Source organism: Aquarana catesbeiana, linkage group LG06 (genome assembly GCF_042186555.1).
Source record: "Aquarana catesbeiana isolate 2022-GZ linkage group LG06, ASM4218655v1, whole genome shotgun sequence".
Lineage (NCBI taxonomy): Eukaryota > Metazoa > Chordata > Amphibia > Anura > Ranidae > Aquarana > Aquarana catesbeiana.
The window spans coordinates 61369984-61380218 of NC_133329.1; positions in this window are offsets into that span (position 1 = coordinate 61369984).

Here is a 10235-nt window from a genome sequence, read left to right on the forward strand (position 1 = left end):
CCCTCCTGCATCCTTCTTGTGGTCCCTGTGTTCCTCCTGCATCCTTCTTGTGATCCCTGTGTCCCTCTTGTGGTCCCTGTGTCCCTCCTGTGTCCTTCTTGTGGTCCCTGTGTCCTTCTTTTGGTCTCTGTGTCCCTCCTGCGTCCTTCTTGTGGTCCCTGTGTCCCTCCTGCGTCCTTCTTGTGGTCCCTGTGGTCCTTCTGCATCCTTCATGTGATCCCTGTGTCCCTCCTGTGTCCTTCTTGTGGTCCCTCCTGCATCCTTCTTGTGGTCCCTGTGTCCCTCCTGCATCCTTCTTGTGGTCCCTGTGTCCCTCCTGCATCTTTCTTGTGGTCCCTGTGTCCCTCCTGTGTCCTTCTTGTGGTCCCTGTGTCCCTCCTGTGTCCTTCTTTTGGTCCCTGTGTCCCTCCTGCGTCTTTCTTGTGGTCCCTGTATCCCTCCTGTGTCCTTCTTGTGGTCCCTGTGTCCCTCCTATGTCCTTCTTTTGGTCCCTGTGTCCCACTTGCCTCTTTCTTGTGGTCCCTGTGATCCTCCTGCATCCTTCTTGTGGTCCCTGTGTCCCTCCTGCATCTTTCTTGTGGTCCCTGTGTCCCTCCTGTGTCCTTCTTGTGGTCCCTGTGTCCCTCCTGTGTCCTTCTTGTGGTCGCTGTGCCCCTCCTGCCTCTTTCTTGTGGTCCCTGTGATCCTCCTGCATCCTTCTTGTGGTCCCTGTGTTCCTCCTGCATCCTTCTTGTGATCCCTGTGTCCCTCCAGTGTCCTTCATGTGGTCCCTGTGTCCCTCCTGCATCCTTCTTGTGGTCCCTGTGTCCCTCCTGCATCTTTCTTGTGGTCCCTGTGTCCCTCCTGTGTCCTTCTTGTGATCCCTGTGTCCCTCCTGCATCCTTCTTGAGGTCCCTGTGTCTCTGCTGCGTCCTTCTTGTTATCCCTCCTACATCCTTCTTGTGGTCCCTGTGTCCCACCTGCATCCTTTTTGTGGTCCCTGTGTCCCTCCTGTGTCTTTCTTATGGTCCCTGTGTCCCTCCTGTGTCCTTCTTGTGGTCCCTGTGTCCCTCCTGTGTCCTTCTTGTGGTCCCTGCATCCCTCCTGCATCCTTCTTGTGGTCCCTGTGTTCCTCCTGCATCCTTCTTGTGATCCCTGTGTCCCTCCTGTGTCCTTCTTGTGGTCCCTGTGTCCTTCTTTTGGTCTCTGTGTCCCTCCTGCGTCCTTCTTGTGGTCCCTGTGTCCCTCCTGCATCCTTCTTGTAGTCCCTGTGTCCCTCCTGAGTCCTTCTTGTGGTCCCTGTGTCCCTCCTGCATCCTTCTTGTGGTCCCTGTGTTCCTCCTGCATCCTTCTTGTAGTCCCTGCGTCCCTCCTGAGTCCTTCTTGTGGTCCCTGTGTCCCTCCTGCATCCTTCTTGTGGTCCCTGTGTCCCTCCTGTGTCCTTCTTGTGGTCCCTCTGTCCCTCCTGTGTCCTTCTTGTGGTCCCTGTGTCCCTCCTATGTCCTTCTTTTGGTCCCTGTGTCCCTCCTGCGTCTTTCTTGTGGTCCCTGTGTCCCTCCTGTGTCCTTCTTGTGGTCCCTGTGTCCCTCCTGCGTCCTTCTTGTGGTACCTGTGTCCCTCCTACATCCTTCTTGTGGTCCCTGTGTCCCACCTGCATCCTTCTTGTGGTCCCTGTGTCCCTCCTGTATCCTTCTTGTGGTCCCTGTGTCCCTCCTGCGTCCTTCTTGTTATCCCTGTGTCCCTCCTGTGTCCTTCTTTTGGTCCCTGTGTTTCTCCTGCATCCTTCTTGTGGTCCCTGTGTCCCTCCTGCGTCCTTCTTGTGGTCCCTGTGTCCCTCCTGCGTCTTTCTTGTGGTCCCTGTGTCCCTCCTGTGTCCTTCTTGTGGTCCCTGTGTCCCTCCTGTATCTTTCTTGTGGTCCCTGTGATCCTCCTGCATCCTTCTTGTGGTCCCTGTGTTCCTCCTGCATCCTTCTTGTGATCCCTGTGTCCCTCCAGTGTCCTTCATGTGGTCCCTGTGTCCCTCCTGCATCCTTCTTGTGGTCCCTGTGTCCCTCCTGCATCTTTCTTGTGGTCCCTGTGTCCCTCCTGTGTCCTTCTTGTGGTCCCTGTGTCCCTCCTGTGTCCTTCTTGTGGTCCCTGTGTCCCTCCTGTGTCCTTCTTGTGGTCCCTGCATCCCTCCTGCATCCTTCTTGTGGTCCCTGTGTTCCTCCTGCATCCTTCTTGTGATCCCTGTGTCCCTCTTGTGGTCCCTGTGTCCCTCCTGTGTCCTTCTTGTGGTCCCTGTGTCCTTCTTTTGGTCTCTGTGTCCCCCCTGCGTCCTTCTTGTGGTCCCTGTGTCCCTCCTGCGTCCTTCTTGTGGTCCCTGTGTTCCTTCTGCATCCTTCATGTGATCCCTGTGTCCCTCCTGTGTCCTTCTTGTGGTCCCTCCTGCATCCTTCTTGTGGTCCCTGTGTCCCTCCTGCATCCTTCTTGTGGTCCCTGTGTCCCTCCTGCATCCTTCTTGTGGTCCCTGTGTTCCTCCTGCATCCTTCTTGTAGTCCCTGTGTCCCTCCTGCATCCTTCTTGTGGTCCCTGTGTCCCTCCTGCATCCTTCTTGTGGTCCCTGTGTCCCACCTGCGTCCTTCTTGTGGTACCTGTGTCCCTCCTACATCCTTCTTGTGGTCCCTGTGTCCCACCTGCATCCTTCTTGTGGTCCCTGTGTCCCTCCTGTATCCTTCTTGTGGTCCCTGTGTCCCTCCTGCGTCCTTCTTGTTATCCCTGTGTCCCTCCTGTGTCCTTCTTTTGGTCCCTGTGTTTCTCCTGCATCCTTCTTGTGGTCCCTGTGTCCCTCCTGCGTCCTTCTTGTGGTCCCTGTGTCCCACCTGCATCCTTCTTGTGGTCCCTGTGTCCCTCCTGCATCCTTCTTGTGGTCCCTGTGTCCCTCCTGCGTCCTTCTTGTTATCCCTGTGTCCCTCCTGTGTCCTTCTTGTGGTCCCTGTGTCCCTCCTGCATCCTTCTTGTGGTCCCTGTGTCCCTCCTGTATCCTTCTTGTGGTCCCTGTGTCCCTCCTGCATCCTTCTTGTGGTCCCTGTGTCCCTCCTGCGTCCATCTTGTTATCCCTGTGTCCTTCTTGTTATCCCTGTGTCCCTCCTGTGTCCTTCTTGTGGTCCCTGTGTCCCTCCTGCATCCTTCTTGTGGTCCCTGTGTCCCTCCTGTATCCTTCTTGTGGTCCCTGTGTCCCTCCTCCTGCATCATTCTTGTGGTCCCTGTGTCCCACCTGCGTCCTTCTTGTGGTCCCTGTGTCCCACCTGTATCCTTCTTGTGGTCCCTGTGTCCCTCCTGTATCCTTCTTGTGGTCCCTGTGTCCCTCCTGCGTCTTTCTTATGGCCCCTGTGTCCCTCCTGTGTCCTTGTGGTCCCTGTGTCCCTCCTGTGTCCTTCTTGTTATCCCTGTGTCCCTCCTGTGTCCTTCTTGTGGTCCCCGTGTTCCTCCTGCATCCTTCTTGTGGTCCCTGTGTCCCTCCTGTGTCCTACTTGTGGTCCCTGTGTTTCTCCTGCATCCTTCTTGTGGTCCCTGTGTCCCTCCTGCGTCCTTCTTGTGGTCCCTGTGTCCCTCCTGTGTCCTTCTTGTGGTCCCTGTGTTTCTCCTGCATCCTTCTTGTGGTCCCTGTGTCCCTCCTGTATCCTTCTTGTGGTCCCTGTGTCCCTCCTGCGTCCTTCTTGTTATCCCTGTGTCCCTCCTGTGTCCTTCTTTTGGTCCCTGTGTTTCTCCTGCATCCTTCTTGTGGTCCCTGTGTCCCTCCTGCGTCCTTCTTGTGGTCCCTGTGTCCCTCCTGCGTCTTTCTTGTGGTCCCTGTGTCCCTCCTGTGTCCTTCTTGTGGTCCCTGTGTCCCTCCTGTATCTTTCTTGTGGTCCCTGTGATCCTCCTGCATCCTTCTTGTGGTCCCTGTGTTCCTCCTGCATCCTTCTTGTGATCCCTGTGTCCCTCCAGTGTCCTTCATGTGGTCCCTGTGTCCCTCCTGCATCCTTCTTGTGGTCCCTGTGTCCCTCCTGCATCTTTCTTGTGGTCCCTGTGTCCCTCCTGTGTCCTTCTTGTGGTCCCTGTGTCCCTCCTGTGTCCTTCTTGTGGTCCCTGTGTCCCTCCTGTGTCCTTCTTGTGGTCCCTGCATCCCTCCTGCATCCTTCTTGTGGTCCCTGTGTTCCTCCTGCATCCTTCTTGTGATCCCTGTGTCCCTCTTGTGGTCCCTGTGTCCCTCCTGTGTCCTTCTTGTGGTCCCTGTGTCCTTCTTTTGGTCTCTGTGTCCCCCCTGCGTCCTTCTTGTGGTCCCTGTGTCCCTCCTGCGTCCTTCTTGTGGTCCCTGTGTTCCTTCTGCATCCTTCATGTGATCCCTGTGTCCCTCCTGTGTCCTTCTTGTGGTCCCTCCTGCATCCTTCTTGTGGTCCCTGTGTCCCTCCTGCATCCTTCTTGTGGTCCCTGTGTCCCTCCTGCATCCTTCTTGTGGTCCCTGTGTCCCTCCTGCATCCTTCTTGTGGTCCCTGTGTTCCTCCTGCATCCTTCTTGTAGTCCCTGTGTCCCTCCTGCATCCTTCTTGTGGTCCCTGTGTCCCTCCTGCATCCTTCTTGTGGTCCCTGTGTCCCACCTGCGTCCTTCTTGTGGTACCTGTGTCCCTCCTACATCCTTCTTGTGGTCCCTGTGTCCCACCTGCATCCTTCTTGTGGTCCCTGTGTCCCTCCTGTATCCTTCTTGTGGTCCCTGTGTCCCTCCTGCGTCCTTCTTGTTATCCCTGTGTCCCTCCTGTGTCCTTCTTTTGGTCCCTGTGTTTCTCCTGCATCCTTCTTGTGGTCCCTGTGTCCCTCCTGCGTCCTTCTTGTGGTCCCTGTGTCCCACCTGCATCCTTCTTGTGGTCCCTGTGTCCCTCCTGCATCCTTCTTGTGGTCCCTGTGTCCCTCCTGCGTCCTTCTTGTTATCCCTGTGTCCCTCCTGTGTCCTTCTTGTGGTCCCTGTGTCCCTCCTGCATCCTTCTTGTGGTCCCTGTGTCCCTCCTGTATCCTTCTTGTGGTCCCTGTGTCCCTCCTGCATCCTTCTTGTGGTCCCTGTGTCCCTCCTGCGTCCTTCTTGTTATCCCTGTGTCCTTCTTGTGGTCCCTGTGTCCCTCCTGCATCATTCTTGTGGTCCCTGTGTCCCACCTGCGTCCTTCTTGTGGTCCCTGTGTCCCACCTGTATCCTTCTTGTGGTCCCTGTGTCCCTCCTTTATCCTTCTTGTGGTCCCTGTGTCCCTCCTGCGTCTTTCTTATGGCCCCTGTGTCCCTCCTGTGTCCTTGTGGTCCCTGTGTCCCTCCTGTGTCCTTCTTGTTATCCCTGTGTCCCTCCTGTGTCCTTCTTGTGGTCCCCGTGTTCCTCCTGCATCCTTCTTGTGGTCCCTGTGTCCCTCCTGTGTCCTACTTGTGGTCCCTGTGTTTCTCCTGCATCCTTCTTGTGGTCCCTGTGTCCCTCCTGCGTCCTTCTTGTGGTCCCTGTGTCCCTCCTGTGTCCTTCTTGTGGTCCCTGTGTTTCTCCTGCATCCTTCTTGTGGTCTCTGTGTCCCTCCTGTGTCCTTCTTGTGGTCCCTGTGTTTCTCCTGCATCCTTCTTGTGGTCCCTGTGTCCCTCCTACATCCTTCTTGTGGTCCCTGTGTCCCTCCTTTATCCTTCTTGTGGTCCCTGTGTCCCTCCTGCGTCTTTCTTATGGCCCCTGTGTCCCTCCTGTGTCCTTGTGGTCCCTGTGTCCCTCCTGTGTCCTTCTTGTTATCCCTGTGTCCCTCCTGTGTCCTTCTTGTGGTCCCCGTGTTCCTCCTGCATCCTTCTTGTGGTCCCTGTGTCCCTCCTGTGTCCTACTTGTGGTCCCTGTGTTTCTCCTGCATCCTTCTTGTGGTCCCTGTGTCCCTCCTGCGTCCTTCTTGTGGTCCCTGTGTCCCTCCTGTGTCCTTCTTGTGGTCCCTGTGTTTCTCCTGCATCCTTCTTGTGGTCCCTGTGTCCCACCTGCGTCCTTCTTGTGGTCCCTGTGTCCCTCCTGTATCCTTCTTGTGGTCCCTGTGTCTCTCCTGCATCCTTCTTGTTATCCCTGTATCCCTCCTGTGTCCTTCTTGTTATCCCTGTGTCCCTCCTGTGTCCTTCTTGTGACCCCCGTGTCCCTCCTGTGTTATTGTGGCTCCTGTGTCCCTTCTTAGACCCATGTGTCCTTCTTGTGGCCTGTGTGCCCCTCCTGTGTCCTTCTTGTGGCCCCTGTGTCCCTCTAGATACATCCCTAAGTAATAAGAAAGAGGTACTCTTTCCTTCCTAGTAGGGGTTTGTAGCATGAACATTTCCGTACAACTGTACAGGTCACTATATATGGGTATATATGGTATATATATGGTCACTATATATATCTTCAGGTTGTTAGGAATGGGTGTCTATGGTTTGCAACCAGTGATCCCAAATTTTGATATATTCGGTAGGTCAGCCTCTGTGCACATAAATTAATCTCTTAAGAGGGAGAGAATTATTAATGTCCCCTATCCACTCTTCCAGTGTAGGGGGGGAGCGCCTGCATCCAGCAACGGGCTACCAATTTCCTGGCACTAAACAAAGTTTAATGCAAAAAGTAGTTAGGAATTTGTCAAAATCTGGGTCAGGAAAAATTCCCAATATGAACATTTTAGGGTCTAGTGATACGGGAGACCCTATGCGATCATGTAGAAACTGATTTACCGGAGCCCAAAATATGTCCTCACATGGACAGTGCCAGGGCAGATGCCCAAACATACCTAAAGATACACTATATTGCCAAAAGTATTGGGACGTCTGCCTTTACACACGTTCAGGCTGATTTCAATGCTCTGCAGATGCCAAACAAAACTTGCTGGATTTAGGAAGCCTAAAGGGATCTGTTAGGCCCCTTTCACATGGGGCGGACTGCGGCTGTGATCCGCTTGCTCAGTAGGGGATCTATCCGTTGATCCCCGCTGAGCAGGCGGATGACAGGACCGTGTCCGTTCTTCTTATGCTCTTCTGTGTGTTCCAGTTTTAGTAAATCTCCCCCAATAAGTCATGATGCCAAGGGCACAATAGATTTGGGGTTTCCATTAGGGGTGCAACGGATCAAAAAACTCACGGTTCAAATCGTTCCTCGGATCAGGAGTCACGGTTCGGATAATTTTTGGATCAACAAAAAAAAATCTCCCCCACTGTAATATCCACAATCTCCCTATTGGCAGGGTGTGGCAGAGTATTGGCAGAGTATTGCAGGGTGTGGCAGAGTATTGCAGGGTATTGGCAGGTATATTGGCAGAGTATTGGCAGGGCATTGCAGAGTATTGGCAGGGCATTGCAGCAGGGCATTGCAGAGTATTGGCAGGGTATTGCAGCAGAGCATTGCAGAGTATTGGCAGGGCATTGTAGAGTATTGGCACTGCTGCCATCCGATCTCTCCCCTCCACTGTACAGATCAGTACACAGAGGGGAGAGAGGAACCGGCATCATTTGTTACAAGTGATCGCTCCGTCATTTGACGGAGCGATCACGTGCTAAATGGCCGCCGGGTGTACTAAGATGGCCGCCGCTCCAGAGCTAGGCCGAAGCCACGGCCTTTCCTATGGCCGAGGCCACAGAGCGATCCGCGGATCGCGGGTGTCCCGTATGGATCAACCTCTGCGGATCGGATCACGGATCGATAACGATCCGTTGCACCCCTAGTTTCCGTACACTTTACAGTCACCTTGACCTATCATCTATCCATGAGATGGAAAGTGTCTATGAATTGCATGTAAGCACAGGACAGGTGACCACTTATCAGGAGGAGCTGACTGTACACATTCTGTCCCATAAGGAAATGGGAGCTAAGTGGGGATTTGCAAAAGGCCTTTTAGACCAGACTGGAGATCCCGGTATGAGGCTGCTTCCTTGTAGGGTTCCTAGGAGAGGTGTACCCAGCTAGGAGGTGTCTGCAGAGAACACAGTCCTGTGAGAACTGATGACCCTGGGCAGTGGAGCAACTGTATGGAGATGGCTGTGAGGTGCTGCACATGGTATCCCCTGAGACTACTGCAGATCATCCAGTTTATGTGATTGACTTTGTATGTGAAGTGACTCTGGATTGTATGTCCTGGTGATGTGCTTGTCTTGCCATCCCCTGAACAACATCAGTAAAGTGCAGTGAAGTTACTTATTATGTGGACATTGTAAACCCTCATTGGTTTTTCATCCTAATGAATTCTATGCATTAAGGTGAAAAACCTTCTGTGCTGCAGCTGCCCTCCAGAGCCCCCCTTTTCTTACTTGAACCCGAACGCTCCAGTGACGAGCACGAGCCCAGCAGCTCCAGCCGCTGTCTTGGGTCCTCATTGGATAGATTGATAGCAGCGGGAGTTATTGGCTCCCACTGCTGTCAATCAAATCCAGTGACACGGGAGCCAGGGCAGAGTCCTGCTATCTATTTCAATGGATGCAGCAGCAGGACACGGGAGTGTGCGCCCGCACAGGTGCCCCCATGGAAAGCATCTTTCCGTGGGGGCACTCGATGAAGAGGAGGAGCCAGGAGCGCTACCGGGACACCCCAGAAAAGGAGGACAGGGGCCGCTCTGTGCAAAACCCTTGCACAGAGCAGGCAAGTATGACGTGAAATTGCATGATTTCTACGCTGCATGTCAATGCGGCTTCAGGTGCGACTTTGAAGACATCTGTGTGGCTTCATGCACAGATGTCTATGCAAGTTGCACTCAAAATAGCCAAAAGTAGTGCAGGAAATACCTTTTCAAATCAATACGGCACCGCAAAGTCAGCATTGCATCAATTTAATGACAATTGCCGGCAATAGGGTGCAACTTGTCATGCCAATTGATCTGTCAAATAGCATGACAAGTCGCTCCAATGTGAACGAGTGCTAAAGGTCTATGGCTGGGGATGTGGTGAGGAGGCCTACAGCAAGGAGCAGGGCGCAAGATGGCGGAGGGGTCGGCCTCAGCAGGTGGGATTGTGTTCTAGCAGGGCTGGAGCGGGGGTAGGGCCTTGTGCTTGGGCCCCAAAACTAGCCAACCACGAAGCCACTCTTATATACCTGCAAGCAAATTTTTGTTTTCCAACTTCAAGGGCTTGCTTTGACTTTAACACACATTAAAAGCGCCTACCTTTTTTGAGGTTTTATTGAAGCTTGGCAAATGCCCCGTGTGTGTGTTTATATTGTATTTGTTTTAAGGGGGTTTTAAGGGGGTCCAGTAGAACCCTGGCTCAGTAGTACCCCCCAATCAGTGATCCACAGCTTATTAGTACCCTCATTCAGCAGATCCCCTGCTCAGTAGTACCCCCCAGCTCTGCTGATGCACTAGTTTGCTGATTCTCTCTCCAGTCCCCGCTCACCTCCCACTATTACTCCCACGCTGAATGCCAAGTGCGACTTCTGTTAGTTTCTCCTGCTCTGGCCCCCCAGCTCTGCTGATCCTCTGCCGCTCAGTCCTCTCTCTCTCCAGTGCCCCGCTCAACTCCTGCTATAGCGTTCCCTTGTTGCATGTCATGTGTGCCAACTGCTAGTTGCCCCGCTCCAGTCCTCTCCTCACCTTCCTGCTGGTCCACTCTGTAAACCAGATGTGATGTCTGCCCCAGACACTTCCAGAATATATACACATGAACCAGAAGTGACTGCTGATGTCTTTGCGGTTCGCTTGTTGGTTTCCCAGTGCATCCTGGGATACCTCCAAAGCAAAGCAAAGATAACTCTGTGTATAAAGGTCCCTCAAAAGCTTCAGGTGCTGTAAGCGAGCTTTATCATAGACCTCTATGGAGGCTTTGGAGATTTTTGCAGCACCAAGAAAGCAACATGGTGTATAATTTTTTTTAAACAAGTGGAAGCAAAGCAAACACAACATGTGAACAGGACTGTAAGGTAACCATTTTATTTAGAGAGAGGTGCTTTGCCATTCAGGGTGCTTTCAAAAAGCGTGTCCAATGCCACATTTTGACGCAAGTGTAAATGAGCCCTAAAGGTGTTTTTAAAAGTCGACTACACTACACAGTTCCTTTGCTCTTTATGAGAGACTTGGACCATAAGAATTTGCTAAAACTCTTCCGATAGGGGGAATCACACAGCAATGCTCTTATTGGTCTTGGTTTAAAGTGGAAGTAAACCCAATGTCACCCTTTCTAAACTACTGCCATAGGGGTTATCTATAAGGATATACATGCCTCCTGCATGTATCTTTACCTGTCAAATGTCTCCTCTCTGTCTGTCATGAGACCCGAAAAACTGCAGATTCTGTGGGCGGGTCT